Source organism: Trichosurus vulpecula, chromosome 2 (assembly GCF_011100635.1).
Source record: "Trichosurus vulpecula isolate mTriVul1 chromosome 2, mTriVul1.pri, whole genome shotgun sequence".
In the NCBI taxonomy this organism is placed as follows: domain Eukaryota; kingdom Metazoa; phylum Chordata; class Mammalia; order Diprotodontia; family Phalangeridae; genus Trichosurus; species Trichosurus vulpecula.
The window spans coordinates 89,418,783-89,435,494 of NC_050574.1; the positions used below are offsets into that span (position 1 = coordinate 89,418,783).

The 16,712-nt window shown below is 38.6% G+C and overlaps 1 pseudogene; it reads right to left on the minus strand.

Moving 5' to 3' along the window:
- Positions 1-4,565: 4,565 nt before the first annotated feature.
- Positions 4,566-9,247, minus strand: LOC118836661 (annotated as a pseudogene).
- Positions 9,248-16,712: the final 7,465 nt, after the last annotated feature.

Below are 16,712 nucleotides of genomic sequence, written 5' to 3' on the forward strand. Positions count from 1 at the left end.
ACCTGGTTTTAGTTCAAGCAACCATGTGGAAACCTCCCTCTGCACTAACCTCAGCTTCCTCCTTTCCTTTGGTGAACTAGTAAAGTTCTACATTGTCCTCTTCTTTTGATTATCTTGTCTTATCATCATATCTCCCATTGTTCCCTACCAAGCTTTAGCCTTGGATCACTCCCACCATTACCTTGTCTTCTCTCCTATACACTTGCTGCTGGATAAAGGTGAATAAAATCACACAACCATTCTGATTGAGTCCACTACAACTTTATCTTATAGAGCCTCAACTGGGCCCTCACTGCTGCTAGACAATCCTACTATACCACCCTCATTAACTTACTATCCCATTCTTCACAGTGGTTCTTTTAAACCTTTTCATCTTTCCTTAAGTCTTCCAAGGCTTCTTCTCCCTCCACTCTTATATCTGAGAACTTTGCCTCATGTTTTACAGAAAAAACTGAGGCCATTTTCTGTGAACATCCTCTTTTCCTCTCTTCCTCATCTCCTTTCACTCAGATGCCTTCTGACACTTCTTCTTCATCTTTGTCTCAAATAAATAAGTGATCTCTCTTCTTGCCAAGGCAAACCCCATACAAGTGATCCCATTCCATCCTGTCCCTTCCAGCAGATTGCCCTCTCTATCATCTCTATTCTCTCACTTACCTTCAATCTGTCGCTGTCTACTGGCTTCTTCCCTACTGCTTACAAACATGCCCATATCTCTCCCATCCTCAAAAACCCCTCAATTAATCTTTCAATCCCTGCTCACTCTTGTCCCATATGTATCCTTCCTTTTGTGGCCAAACATCTTGGGAATGTATAACCACTTTGTCTTGTGGAATTATGATTTTTATATTAATCTACATGATATGTGTAATGAATACACTAATAATTTAGAATTCTCAAGAATTATCTTTTCCAGCTTGTGAGTCAGAGCTCACAATGAAGCTTACAATGATCAATCAAACTTTGACAAGGCTCACAGTCACTGGCATCTTTCTGCCTGTGTACATGAAGTGAAGCAAATCAAAGACTGTAGAACCTGTTTCCTTCATGGAACTCTGGTCCTGTGACCCACCAAGTAATGACCCCCAAAGACTTGAATAATGCTGTTCCCACAGAACTTCAAGACACCTGCACCTTAGTATTTTGGGATTTGTGGGCTGGTAGTGGGAAACCACTCTGGTCCTGGGAACGATTGTTTGTAACCCACTTTTTCCCCTCCCTTCCCACTTGTGATTTATGTATATAATCTCTGTCTTCACTTCAGCAAGTTGGAATTCTGATCAGGAGAATACCTGGTTTAGAAATCTGTTCCTCATAATGAAACTAATTAATTAAATGGTTACCTGATTACTGGCACTTTGTCTCTGGCCTGCTGTTTCATCATTCTCAGGTTAGAGACTGGCTCAGTAAAATTGTTAACATTAATTGGTGTCAGAAGTGGGATGGGATGGATGTAGGTTGAAGCCTTCAGCTTTCCAATATGGGGAAGAAGGGACGGGCACCACTGGATCTTTTTCTAGAATCCCAGCTCAGCTGGTCTGGCAAGTTCAAAGTTCACTCTCGCTCCATTACTGGTCCATTCTTTGATCAAGCCCACCTTTCATTGTGAAGAATGTTCCTGGGGCCTTTTCTTGGCCCAGATTACTCTGGTAAGCCTTGTTAGCACACAGCTTTGGCTTTTGAGTTTATCTTTTCTCTTATAATGTAGGGCTGGTTTGGCCTGCAGTTTTTCTCTTCTCTCTTTTATAAATGCATATCTGAGCTATGGATTGTGATTTCTTTGGATTCTTTGGAATTTTCTATGGATTTTCTTTCTTTCTTTCTTTTTTTTGGAGGGGTGAAGGAAGGGCATTTGGAGTTAAGTGACTTGCCCAAGGTCACACAGCTAGTAAGTGTGTTGAGCGTCTGAGGCCAGATTTGAACTCAGGTCCTCCTGATTCCAGGGCCAGTGCTCTACTCACTGAGCCACCTAGCTCCCCCTGTGGGTTTTATTTCTACACACGGTAAAATTTATTTGTGTAAGACTTGCTTATGTGATTGATTTTGTGTGTGGTTAAACTAGTTGGAATTAACTTTTTAATTGCTCACTTGATTAGAGTTGTGGAATATTTACTTCTATAATTCAAGTGAATTGCTAGCACAATGTGGAATATTTATATTTGTGTACTTGTATTTTGTGTATTTGTGTTGTCATATCTCTTTATAGTGTATTTGTGTATTGTGTGTACTTGTTAGTTAGGTGGTGCTATTATCTTTGATATCTTTTAAAATGGGACAGATGTGTGGTAAAGGCATGGGGAAAGATATAGCAATTCTTATGAGGAAAACCCCAGAACAAACATGTGCCTTTCAAATGTATAAGAAATATGGTCTTGACTGTCCCTCAGGATAGTCAAGGATTGGGTTGATTTGACTAGTGATGACACTAAACTTTGCTGGCCTCATTGGGGCAGCTTTGGTAATACCATATTAGAGTATTTGAGGCAGAAACTGATGAATAAGAAAACAGCCTCTTAAGTGGGGCAGCTATAATAAATAGTACTCAGAAGCAAGAAGAAAAAGCATAGATCTAAATTAGAATCAATGAAAGAAAGGATTGAATCATTTGAAAACCTTCTTCTTAACAAACTTCAAACTACCCAACTACCTAAAATATACCCATCTTTACCAAAAGACTCCACAAATTCCCCACAAGCTCTTCCCTTTCAAAGTACAAGCCAAAGTTCTCCTGGGAAAAAACCCCTGAGGAGAATGGTTTGATTGGGACCAGTGGTTTCAAGCCCTGGCAGTGTGGAGAACTCTAGGCTATTGCTGAGATGTGTCCCAGCTCCAGCAGGGGTTCCATAGGCTTTGCGGAACAGTTCTAGCTCACCCTATGTTCATACAGACCCAGGTACCTGCATCTGTATCTGTACCTGCATGGTTGTCTGAGTCAGGAAAGGGGAGAGTAGAAGTTGGGGACAGAAAATACCTCAGAAAACATTGAGAGATCCTCCCTACAACCATAATCACTCAAAATGACTAGGTTTTGGGGAGGGCTGGCAGGAGGGGTGGCAAAAGGAGGGGGATATACAGGAGATGCCCTTTATCCTCATGACTCCTGTTCGAAAACCCTCTGCCTTCCTTCCCCACTCTCCTCTCCCTGGAGTGAAGAGGGTACCTCAGTTGTGGGAATTGTTAATAAGATCATGGTAACCCATACCTCAGAATGACTTTCCCTTTTTATTGGAGAGATCCTTTTGTTCTGGTCCCTGAGGCCCTCTAGCCACTTCCTAGGACAGGTCACTATTTCATTTGACCAAGGAGCAACCACTTCCTTGTGTCCTTTATCCCTGACACCTTCCTTAACCCTTTCTGACCATCCAGCTCTCAACTAAGTTTCCTGCAGTTTGTGGACTTCATATGTTACCGATATTGGGTCAGTTATCAGTGCCCCACCTATTGTTTTGCAGTTAGCTCTCCCATCTGATTTATTCACCTCTGAGAAAGGAGGGAATGTAGTTGGTGTAGGCACATTCAATCCTGCTACCAATCCACCTAAGATGGAAAGTGAGAATGAGACTTTGGCATATGACTCTGGGATGCTCATGGAAGCATCGGGACTTCCTCATCTTCTCAGAACAGCCCATTAAAAATCAGAAACAGGTTTCCTGTCTATTAGACTATTTACTGTTTTCCCAGACTGTAGCAGTAATTAAAATTCCAGGGCACAGTCAAGAGAACAGTATTCATGGTCATGGAAATGACTTGGTTGACCAAGCATCGAAAACTTCAGCTTTAACTCCTCAAACTCCTGAGGGAGTGGCTCCTATAGTACAGGTCCCTATGGAACTTTCGCTTTGCCCCATAAGTTCCTAGACTAACAAAAGAAGAGATAGCCACTGCCCAGAAAAGAATGCTTATCACAAAGCAAGAAAAGCTTCAAAAGGAGGGTCCAAAGCAGCTGATGTCTGGGGTAGACAGCTGTTCTCAAGACCCTGGGATGAGAAGATGACAGAAGATGCAGACCACTGATCCAAGAAACTGGACATGGCCTGAGGTTTGCAGCAACTCTGTCTGTGTACTAAGACTTTTCTTTCTTGCTACTATAGCAGGTTCTGGCTTCTCATTTTCTAAAATGTTTCTCCTATTCCTAATCCCTTCACTCTGGTAAACAGACCTATATGTCTCACCCTTGCTGAATTACCCACTCAGGAGCCCAATACAAAGCTCCACATCCTAGCTCCAACCTACTCTCGAAAACTTTTTACAGATTCTTCCCTTTCATGCAGTCTACTGTCTAATGAAACCAACCTTTTTATTGTTCCTAATCCATGAGTCTATTATTATCTCTGCCTTTGCACAAACTATTTCTTATCTCATCTTTTGCATGTGCCCAATATCTAGAATTTCCATACTCCTTTTCCCCCACAATCTGTCAGCATGCCTAGCTTCCTTTGAGAATCCACTCAAGGGTGCTTCAGCCTATAAGAATGTCCCTAAACAAGAAGAGAGGACTAGAGACTGCTGTAGCCTTGCTGAGGATGCTGGCCTAGGGGAGGGCACTGGCTGTGGTCTTTGTGCTTTCAGGGGGTTGGGCCTCCTGGGGCAGTGCTTAGGCCCTGGACATCTAGATGTGGACCCTGTGCAGGGAAAACCATGAAGGTAGTTCTGAGAACCTGATGAATAGACTCTATATCAGAGTTGTTTGTTGCATCATTGGTTATATCTGAGCACTCACTTTAAGAAGGGGCAGTGAAGGGGGTCTTCGACATGAAGGAATGGGAGCAAATCAGTAAGAATGAAATGAATGAAATTGAGGTGCCTGCCTTTGTGCTCAAGCTCAGGAGCCTAGTGAACCAGAATGCCATGTTTGCTGTGTCTAACAGTGCATCCTGGTGGGGGGCTCAAACTGGACCTGGCCTGTGACCTCAGGGTGGCAATTTTCTCTGCCATCATGGGACTTTAGAGACAACCTGAGGATTCTGTCCCAGTACAAGAGAAACTGGTTCCTGAATCACTGTGGACATGGGCCTGGCCAATGAACTTATCTTTACCCTTATGGCATATGGATGAAGAGGAGGCAAAGGCCATCAGGCTGGTGAATCATGCTGTGCTCCAGAACCAGGAGGGCACCTCTGCTTAGCATACAGAGGGAGCTGGCCAGAGAGATCTGCCACAGTCACTCATCTCAGTGAGAATGGGAAAAGTGGCAATTTCCATTGACAGAGGGATGAAGGTAGATATCACATTCAGAGTGGCCACTGAAGGGATGTGCTGTGACATGAGCAGAATATCCTACTGTGGCATAGATTGGAAGGCCTACTGGCCTTGCTGGAGAAGCACCGCTCTGCCTTGCTGGAAAGTGACTCTTGGGCAGTCTGTGGGATGGGGTACCTGAGACCCTGGCCAGCTGAGGCAGGATAAGGGAAAAACCAACTCCTACAAGCCTGACGTTTGCTTCTATCTAAGATTCTTTACCTAGGTCATTAAAAAAAAAGGACTCAGCTTATGTACCACCTTCTAAATGAAATGGTTCCTGCACGCTCTCTCAGTTGCAGATGCTCCCCTCTCTTAATATCCTGCATCAATTTTTCTAACTACGTAAATGTAAGTATATAAGCACACGCACACAAACTTATTCTCTCCTGGGATAGAATGTAAGTTTCTTGAGGTCACCACTTCAGTTTTGTCTTTGTATTCTGAGTGCCTATCACACAGTAGGCTTGTTGATTGAATGATTGCTTAAACAATCCAGCAAAATTCAACTTGACCATCAATGAAAAAAGATGGGCTTTCAGCAAAAGGGAGTAAAATTTCTTTTGAAGAAAACAAAGACAGTAGGATATTTGATGTTTAGTTTCATAGTCAATAAACTTTTTTTTCTATAAAAGATTTTATTTGTAGTAGAATCCTATGTATTGCAGATGCTATAATGTAGAAAAGGGACTAGAGTAGGGTTTTAAATGGATTTTCAAAAACAAGCTAATAACAATTTCAGAAAAAATTGCAGATTTGAATATGATATGAACTATTAAAATCTCTTAAACAAATAAGAAATATTTAATTGTTCTGGGTATTACAAGAATATGATTGAAAATGCCTGGTGTGAGAATAAAAACCATGAACTGGGGAGTTTAATGGTTTTGAAAATGAGGCCAGACTACATATGTAATACAAAATGTTTCTTTTTTTTTTTTGGAGAGGGGAGGCAGGGCAATCAGGGTTAAGTGACATGCCCAAGATCACACCTAGTAAGTGTCAGCTGTCTGAGGTCATATTTGAACTCAGGTCCTACTGACTCCAGAGCTGGTGCTCTATTCACTGTGTCACCTAGCTGCCCCTTATTTTATTTTTTAGTTAATATTTTCTCTCTTTTCATGAAGTACCACTTTGGAAATACATAATCCCTCCTTTTCTGAATTCTAGCTACATTAAACTGTGGATATCATTAGTATTTTGTGATGTTTCAAATGTAGCCATGAGTTAAAAAGTTAACCTGCTAGGACAGACCAGAAATGTAGTTTCTGTTATCATCTTGACCTATAAGGTTATCATATCTTATATAATTGATAATTTTTGTCATCATCTAGCATTAAAAATCCCTGTACTTAATAAGCAAACACTAGCAAATACTTCAGTACTGTGTATATGAAGCAGAGTTTGTTTTAAAGAATTACTACAACACTTATAATGCCTGCTTTCAGTCAAAATTAAGAGCAAAATGTTTAGGTTTGCTGATAAATTCTTTTTTCTTGGTAATTTGGGGAGTAAGCCAAAAGAATATAGTCATCGGTATTTAAATTTGCTATTGTTGAGTCATTTCAGTTGAGAGAAATGATTATTAAATAACCAATTATTGGGGAAATCCATGGTTATTTCCTTTTTAAAGGAAATCTCTGTCCTTGCCCAAAAACTTACCCCACCTAGACCATCTTATCCAGGTGCAGTTGTTGCCCCACCCAATTAGAGAAACTTACAAAGAATTTAATCTAAGGTGAATTCAGCCCATTGTGTTCTACTCAGGCTTGGGTAGGAGGCAGGTCCTTTGTCTAGATAGCCCAATGCTGGGGGTGGTCTAGAAGTAAATCACAAAATCAAAGTCGCATTCCCCTCTCATTAGAATAGATTCACCTCTCATTATAACCTTCATTCTCTCATTACTTGTTAACCAGAGTTGATTGCCACCCTAAGGAACACCCGCCCTTCCAAGGACATATAAGCACTGAGTGGGTTCCGTGAAGGGTTTTTGGCATTTGAGAGTAGTACTGACTCATTTTATTAACTATCTGCTAGCATGATTAATAAAATGATGAATTACCCGGAAACTATGTCTCTTGAACTTTTTATACATCACATAGTTGTGTCAGACCCTTTGCGAACGCATTTGGGATTTTCTTGGTGAAGATGCCTAAATGGTTTTCTCTTTCCTTTTCTAGCTCATTTAAATTTACCTTTGTATAATTAATTCTCTGCTATTTGAAAAGTAGGAAACTGAAACTCAACATTCATGTTCTTGACTCCACTCCCAGGAATGAGATTCCCAGACTAAAGTTTTTATTTGTCCTTCATAATCCTAAGGTTAAAGTAATATTTACTTTTAACTAAGTAAAAGCCTGGGGTAGTCATGAAAGAGTGTTACCCTTGTTATGTACAGTTTTTCTGTCTTAATAGCAGCAATGTTCTCTAGAGAGGCACTATATACCAAGAAGACAAGATCTGATCATCAATAAAACTGAACCCACAAACCATTAAAGCACATTATGCCAGGCTCTTAACATGTATTAAGTCCCATAAAGATCATTTTGATTGGGTTTTTTTTTTTGGTTCAATTCTAGGTTTTTCTCTTTTTGGGTGGTGGGAGGGAGGTTGGGTAAATTTTTCCATGATCTTATTTTAATACATTTAAGTAATGCTTTTACTAGTGTGGTAAGTGAAAAGTAAACTGCAAAGGAAACTTTCTTAGCTAGATGAGTAAGTACAGTACTTTGGATTGTTCCAAAAGGATATTGTACCCCTACGTTTTCAGAGCCAAAGCTATCTAATATGGAATTATTTATTGACAGCTTGGCAAAAGTTCTTAGAAATTTGCTACTACAAAAGCTATACCTAACAATTTTCCATTATGGTCTTAAAAGAAAGATACCACTTAAGTTGTACTACAGAAACAGATAAGCAGATACACTTTGATACTACGACATGACTGCAGTTTATCAAAAGACACGTAAGATGAATTTATACATACTCAAGAGGTATTAAAAATAATATTTTGGCCAATCCATATTTGTAAACAGAAGTTGACAATGCAAAATAGTTGTATAACTAATAATGCTAGACAGCTATGATATGGTAGGTTTGTTAACCCTTACTTGTCCAAAACCAAACAAAACCCCTAAAAATACTTAGCCAGTATAAATCTGTAATATTTGCCTAATTTTCGGTGCTTACTATAATCTTTGTTCTAATATATAAAATCACATCTAAAGGATAAGGGATAGTCATCTTTTGGCATGTTTGTTTATTTCTCATTGAATGAAAATGTCCTTTTTTTTTTATTTAAGTCACAAAACAAATTTAGACTCTGATTGCTATGTAAAAGAAGGGACTGAAGTTATCTGCTTTGTAATGAACTTTATGACTTTCAACCCCTTTTATATGGAAAAAAGTTACTAATCAAGCTATGGGCATTAAACACCAAAAGTTTAGCAGTTTGTTATAATTTATTTTATTTAACAATCTAGACAGGGTGGGGAATCTGCAGCCCTGAGGCCCCATGTGGCCCTCTAGATCCCTGGGTGTGGCCTTTTGACTGAGTACAATTTTTACAGAATAAATCCTTTCATTAAGGGGATTTTTTCTGTGAAGTTTGGATTCAGTCAAATGGCTGCACTTGAGTACCTAGAGGGCTACATGTGACCTCAAGGCCCCAGGTTCCCCACCCCTGATTCTAGGAAGCTTGCAGGCATCAGCAATTCCAGTGCAATTATAGGTGCAATTGGGAATTCAAGGATCTCTGTAGAGCTGTTAGTGTAGTGAAATTTGTAGGTAAAGTCCATGCAGACTTTTGATAACATATGATAGAATTTCTCTAAAAATTAACCTTATAGGTTTCATTTTCAACAAACTAACCTAGGCCACTTAACATGGCTTTTATTGTTCCTGATATTAAAGTATGCTCCCTTTTTACAATAAATTCATGAATACCAGAAGATAACAGTTTTACATCTGGGCCCTCACATGCACCGTATGCTTTCTCTTCTCTCTCCATTTATTGCCCTATGAAATTATGTTTTGTTTCCAAAGGAAATACCCGTGGAATTTTAGCGAAACACTTTCTTATCAATTCTGTAGCGGCTGCAGCTTGGTCCTGGTTCACCTCCATAGCCCCTGCTCCCTGAGCTCTCTGAGCCCCTGAGCTCCCTGAGCCCCTGAGCTCCCCCAAACCCAGGCCCCAGCCACCCAGTGTCTTCTTGGGCAGTGAAAGTAATCACTTCAATAAACATTTATTAAGCTGCTTGCTCTGTGTCAGCTACTGTGCTAAGTGATAGGGGAGACGATGTACAAATAATCATGTGCAGAGAAGCTATATATAGGTTAAATTGGAGATAATCAACAGAGAGATAATCAAGTAGAATGAAGGGAGATCAGGAACCTTCCTGTAGAAGGTTGGATTTTAGTTAGAACTTGAAGGAGGCTAGGAAACCTCTGAGACAGACATGAGGAAAAAGCATTGCAGCCATGAGGCACAGCCAGTGAAAATGCCTAGAGTTGGGAGATGAGGAACAGCATGTAGACTGGTGTCACTGGATCACAAGGCACATGTGTGGGGTGGGAGTAGGGGGGGCAGAGAGGGGTTGGGGGAGTTTCAGGTGTAAGAAGACTGGAAAGGTGGGGTGGCACAGGCTATCAAGGGCTTTAGATGTCAAATGGGTTTTTATATTTGATGATGGTGGTAATTGGGAGCCACTGAAGATTGTTGAGAGGGAATGGGGTGACATGGTCAGGCCTATGATATAGGATTTCACTTTGAAAAGTGAAATTTAAGAAAATAAACAGGTTAAATACCAATAAAAACCTAAATCATTAAATAATTGTTTACATGCTTCTAGGTCTAGACAAAATAATTGTTTATCAAGAACCCTCGCTTAATCTGATGGCCATTGAGAGAACAAGTAGAGAACATTTAAGGATAACTTTTCACAAGGATTATCAAATAAATGTAACTTACAGGAGGGAAAGAGAAGAGTGGAGAGCAATTGAATTCATATTTCTTAAAATAGAATATCGCAGTTGAAGCTCATGCAAGCAATGGAGTAGGGAGATGGGTTTCTCCATCAGAATGTAAGCTCCTAGAGGCAGGGCCTGTCTTTCTTTTTTACTTATGTTTATGTTGCCAGCACTTAGCACAGAGTCTGGCACATAGCAAGTGCTTAACAAACGCTTGTTGCCTGCTTCCCTGGGGGAGGAAGTTTTGTCTAGAAACACATTTATAATTGGAATGAGCAAAATTGATGAACAAGTACTTCCCCTCTAAAAACTTCACTTTATCTGAGGCTCATGAAAAACATAAGGAGAGGTCATTCAAGGGGAGGCCACTGAAATGATGATAGTATCATTGTAGAGAAGAGTTTCTTAACGTGGGGGCCTGAAGTTGTTTTAATAATATTTTTACGACTGTTATTTCAACGTAACTAGTTTCCTTTGTAATCTCGTATGTTTTATTTTATCTATTTAGAAACATTTTTATGAGATCCATGACACAAAAGAGGTTAAGAATCCTTTTTTTGTAGTAACTAAATGAGTGAGGAGTGGGTAGAATTTGATGGATTCATGGATAGAAAGGAACCTTGGATTTTGTAACATTCTCTATATTTTCTTTGGTCCTAAATTCTTCACTTATCCATAGAGCTGACAGATAAACTGTTCCATGCTTTCCTAATTTGCTTATGGTATCACCCCTTATGTGCAAATCATGTACCCATTTTGACCTTATATTGGTATATTGTATGAGATGTTGATCTATACCTAGTTTCTACCCTACTCTTTTCCAGTTTTCCCAGAAGTTTTTGTCAGATAATGAGTTTTTTTTTTCAAAAGCTTGGATCTTCAGGTTTATCATGGTCATTTACTATAATGTAATGTGTCCTTAATTTATTCTACTGATCTACCACTCTGTTTCTTAGCCAGTATCAGATGGGTTTGATAATTACTGCTTTATAATACAGTTTGAGATCTGCTATGCCTAGACCAAATTCCTTCACATTTTTTTCATTGATTCCCTTGCTATCCTTCACCTTTTCTTGTTACAGATTAATTTAGTTATTAGTTGTTCTAGTTCTATAAAATAATTATTTGATAGCTTAATTGGTAAATATCTAGAATGATAAGTGTCTGGAACAAACATCTCACTTCTGAGATGAGGGCTTTGGGAACAGTGGTGGGGTAGGAGTTGGGTAACTCAGTCCAGATTCTGAGACTCCAAATTCAACATCCTTTCTACCATACCCCATTTTCTCTCCATCGGTTAACATTATTGGAATTGGTCTTATATACGAAGTTCTTTAAAATGAGGAGAATGGGAAAGATTGACACTGGAGGAGATCTGGAGATTTATTCCTGCCTCACCAGGACAAGGGTGGGGAGAGGTTTTTTCTAATCTTGTTTGATGGGCCAATCAGATTTTGTACTTGTGGAAGAAAAACTTTGAGGGATTTCCATGGTTGTCCTCCTAGGAGGAACTCTTCTCTCAAGATAGTAGTATATTTAAAAAATAATTAATTTGCCAAAATTAGATTTATATCAGAAATGTAAAGATAGTTTAACTTTAAGAAAACAATCAGGATAATGAATCACATAAGTCAACAAAACAACAAAAACATATATTGATAGATGCAGAAAAAGTCTTTCACAAAATATAATACTCATGTGTTAAAAACTCTGAAAGCATAGACCCAGAGGGAGGGACTCACTATTTGACAAAAACTGATAGGAAAAGTCGACAGTAGTCTGGTAGAAATTAGACTTACACCAACCATGTATCAAGATAAGTTTCAAATGACTATATAACCTAGACATTAAGGTCAAATCATAAACAGATTAGAGGAACAAGGAAGAAATTGCCTTTCAGATCTATGGATAGAGGAAGAGTTGATGACTAGACAATCAATAAAGAGGATCAGAGAAGATTAAATAAGCAATTTTGATTACATAAAAAATTTTACAAAAGATTTAGTGCAAACTAATCCTATATAGATGTGATTAGAAGGGAAGCAGGTGAGGGGAAAAACCATCTATGTAACAACTTTCTCTAATGAAGATCTCACATCCAAGATATAAAAAGGAATTGTTTCAAAGCATCAAACAAGAATAACTTCAAAAGAATGATAAAATATACCTCTCACCTATTGGCTGAAATGTCCTGGACATGGGATGCAGAATGAGATCTACATTCTCACCCATGGCCAATTTTTAATTTGTTTTGCTGGACTATAGACACTTGGTGCAACAGATGATTTCTACCTGGGCAGGGTGGGGGTTGGGGTGTTGGATTAATGGGTAGGAATAAATATCAAAAGAAGCAGCAGTAAAACATTTTTTAAAAGAATGTGCAGAAAATAAAAAAGTAAAGGAGAGGCAAAAAAATAGAACCACCAAGTTACTACCTTGTTCTTTAATTTAATGCATATATATACATATATAAAATATACATTTTTGTAAAAGCAAGTTATGAATAAAAGAAGTTTCTAGTTTCTTATTTGACACTCTTGGTCTTTTTTACACTGCAATGTTTTCTTTGTTATTCATTAAGTCCAGAAAAAAAGGAAATTAAAGTAATAGGAAAGAAGGGAGCCTGTTGTATTACAAAGCAGTACCTACTAAAACTACCAGTTTAACAAAAATGGAAAAGTTGATTGGTGAGTTAGTCAAAGTGAGCAAAACCTAGAAGAAAAGGAATATAGCCTCCTCTCTCTTTTTTTTTTGAAAAACTCAAAAAGAGAGACTCCTCAGTGAGAGACTCTTTTTTTTGGAGTAGGGACCAAAACCAGAACTTAGAAACATGGAAGGCAGTTTGGTGGGAAAGAAGGACCAATATCTTATAAATTCTACCATAATAAATTCCAAATGTATTAGCAATCTAAGTATGGGGTGAACCAAAAGACTTTTTGGAAACCCTGTATAAAACATCATGCTATTAAGAAAATTAAGGGAAAATGGAGCATTATGTTTTTCACAACAGATTTTAGGTAAAAAGCAATGATTAGTGTTCCCTCTACACCTTTGAGGCTAAAACATACTTCTTCATTTCTATTACAAAGCAAAAAAACTAAGCACATGCCACTTATGCTGCTAATAGAAAAGACTATATTCTGTAGTTTTGCTTACCTGTTTTCTATGGAAATGTCTTCTAGGGCTCTTGTATATTGGGAAGTGACCAGGATGCCACAAAGATATGAATCAGTATTATAAAGGGAGTAAGAGGAAAACGAGCTTAGAGCTGCCCTGTATCCCACACTGAGTGAGGAGAAAAGCAGGCTTTCCTTCCTTTTAACTGAAACAAAGCATCTACTTTTAGTTTCAGAATTAATGTGGGTGAGGTGAGAAGAGCTTTAAGAAATAAAGGAACTATTTGGGGTTCAGAATCAGTAGAAAGAAAGTAAAATGCTCCCTTTTTGTTCCTCTTCCTTGTCCCTAGTTCAGATTTGTCTTCCACACAATAAATTTTGATCATCCACCTGTGCAAACTCTCCATCTTCTGTCCTGGTCTCACATGTTATCACTTCTTCACAACATCCACCCCTTGGTTCCTTGGATATTTGACATTTTTTAACATGGAAACATGAGTCCTCCCCAGACCATGATCTCCCCTATAGTTCTCCCCTACTTTTAATAACATCATTGTTATCCTGAGTTCCAGGCTCAGAGTTTCCTTGTAGCCATCCTCCTCCTAGGAAGCCAAATTTAAAACCTTGGCATCCTCTTGGATTCTTCATCTCCCTTTGTCATTGCCTATCATTGTCATCTAGTCCTATGTGACTTGGAGAATAGAAACAGAGAAAATAGGAAAAGCAACTTTCTAGGGAAAGGTGATGAGTTCTGATTGGAAGATGATTTGATTGTGGGAGATGTTGAGACTAATGTGCCAATCAGAATGGGTGAATGAAAGAATAAGCACTCAAGTGCATTCCTTATACTGTTACATTAGATAATTAAGGTAGACTGAAGCAGAAAGTTTTGAGTACATTTAATTTGTTAGCAAGGCCAGCAATTACTAATTAAAGGGGTCTCTTGTCTTCTCAGTCAGTCAAAAGACCATGAAATAGGACTTATTAGCCTTTCTATAGTCTTGGGAAGTACAAGAGAACAAGGAACAAGAAGCATGAAACAGTATGATTGGTTACAAAGTCTGAAGTGTCATAGATGATGGTGAAAATATTGGATAGAAATCAAGAATGTAGGACTAGCAACAATTCCTCTTTCCATCTTGTTGCTCTGAAGAGCTCATTGGTGGTGTCTGCCTGTGTGGTTGGTTAGAGTCACAGAGCTAATAGTCCAGATTTTCCTGAAGGACAGCCAGCATTGCATGTTGCTCACATGCATCTTGTAAGGGTTGTTAGTCAGATAACAGATCTCCCTTAAAGGTACATGGGCAATAAGATGTATAGAGATCATATAATTCTTTGACTTAAGGACATTTATGGAACAACTTAGCTCAGAGAGGAAAGCTGAATTTCCAAACTTAAACACAAAGAAATATGGCATAGGTAATTAACTACAAAATGGAATCAGAGTCAGTTTGTTTTTATCAATACAAAGCACTGTGCTAAATATTAGAGATTCAAACAGAAAAGCAAGAGAATTCTTGCTCTTGAGGAGCTTACATGCCAATAATAATAGATCTAGTCAGTTGGAGGAGACATACTGCTGAGTTCAAGAAATAGTTAATAGTGTAGTTTGGCTAGAAGATAGAGTTCATGATTGGGATCAAAGGATCTTCAACTGTGGGGGACCTTGGAGCTCATATAGTCGAATTTCCTTATTTTATTGATGAGGAACTGGGCTCACCTAATTGAGGCTAACTGACTTCTCCTTGGTTTACAAAATGGCATCACTGGATTTGAAGCCCGATCTTCAGATTTCAAACCCAGTGCTCTTTCCAGGATACCATACTTGGAGACAGAGACAGAACCTGATTTTGCTGCTGTAAGGAACTCCTGAAAGAAGAAGTTCCTACCACCAATTCAGGTCAATATCTTCTCTGCAACCTACTCTTGGAGTTGCCTAGAGTGTTGGGTGGTGATTCCATTTGTTCAAGTCCACACAGCATGTTTGTTTCAGAAACAGGACTGTATCCTAAGTCTTCCTGGATCCAAGACTGCCTCATTATGCTACTTCTCATTATCATGCTTAGAGTAGTGTGAAATGAGGCTTGAAAGGTAGACTAGACCCACAATGTGGAGGGCTTTAGATGCCTTCCTGAGGAATTTATGTTTTAGTCTAGAAGTAATGGGAAAACAATGAAGTTTTTTTTAGCTTTTATTTATATTTTTATTTTTCCCCATTTACATGTAAAAACAAATTTTAACATTCAGTTTTAAAACTTTGAGCTCCAAATTCTCTCCCTTAATCCCTCCCCCCTCACATTGAGAAGGCAAGCAATTCAATACAGGTTATACACATGTTGTCTTGCAAATTATATCCATAATAGTCATGTTGTGAAAGCTGACTACACTCTCCCCCTTTTATCACCGTCTCCCTTCTATCACCTCTCCCTTCTCTTATTCCTTTCCCCTCCTATTTTCCTGTAGGGCAAGATAGATTTCTATACCCAACTGAGTATGTATGTTACTCCCTCTTTGAGCCAATTTTGATGAGAGTAAGGTTCACTCATTCCCTCTCACCTCCCCACTATTCTCCACCACTGGAAAAGCTTTTTCTTGCCTTTTTTTATGTGAGATAATTTACTTTATTCTACCTCTCTCTCTTTCTCCTAATATATTTCTCTCTCACCCTTCAATTTAATTTTTTAGATATCATCCCTTCATTTTCATCTCATGTCTGTGCCCTCTGTCTATAAATACTTCTTTTAACTACCCTAATAATGGAAAATGTTTTATGAGTTACAAATATCATCTTCCCATGTAGGAATATAAACAGTTTAAAATTATTAAGTCCCTTTTGCTTTCCCTTTCCCATATATCTTCTTTGCTTCTCTTGAGACTTTTACTTGAATGCCAAATTTTCTATTCAGCCCTGGTCTTTTCATCAAGAATGCTTGAAACTCCTCTATCTCATTGAATATCCATTTTCCCTTGAAGGATTAGGGTAGGTGATTCTTGGTTGTAGTCCTAGCTCCTTTTCACTCTGGAATATTATATGCCAAGCTCTCTGATCCTTCAACGTAGAAGCTGCTAAATCTTGTGTCATCCTGACTATAGCTCCATGATACTTGAATTGTTTCTTCCTGGCTGCTTGCAATATTTTCTCCTTGACCTTGCAACTGTGGAATTTTGCTATAATATTCTTGGCAGTTTTCACTTTGGGATTTCTTTCAGGAGGTGATCAGTGGATTCTTTTAATTTCTATTTTACCCTCTGATTCCAGAATTTCAGGGCAGTTTTCATTGATAATTTCTTGAAAGATGATGTCTAGCCTTTTTTTTTTTAACCATGGATTTCAGGATGTCCAATAATTTTTAAATCATCTTTCCCGGGTCTATTTTCCAGGTCAGTTGT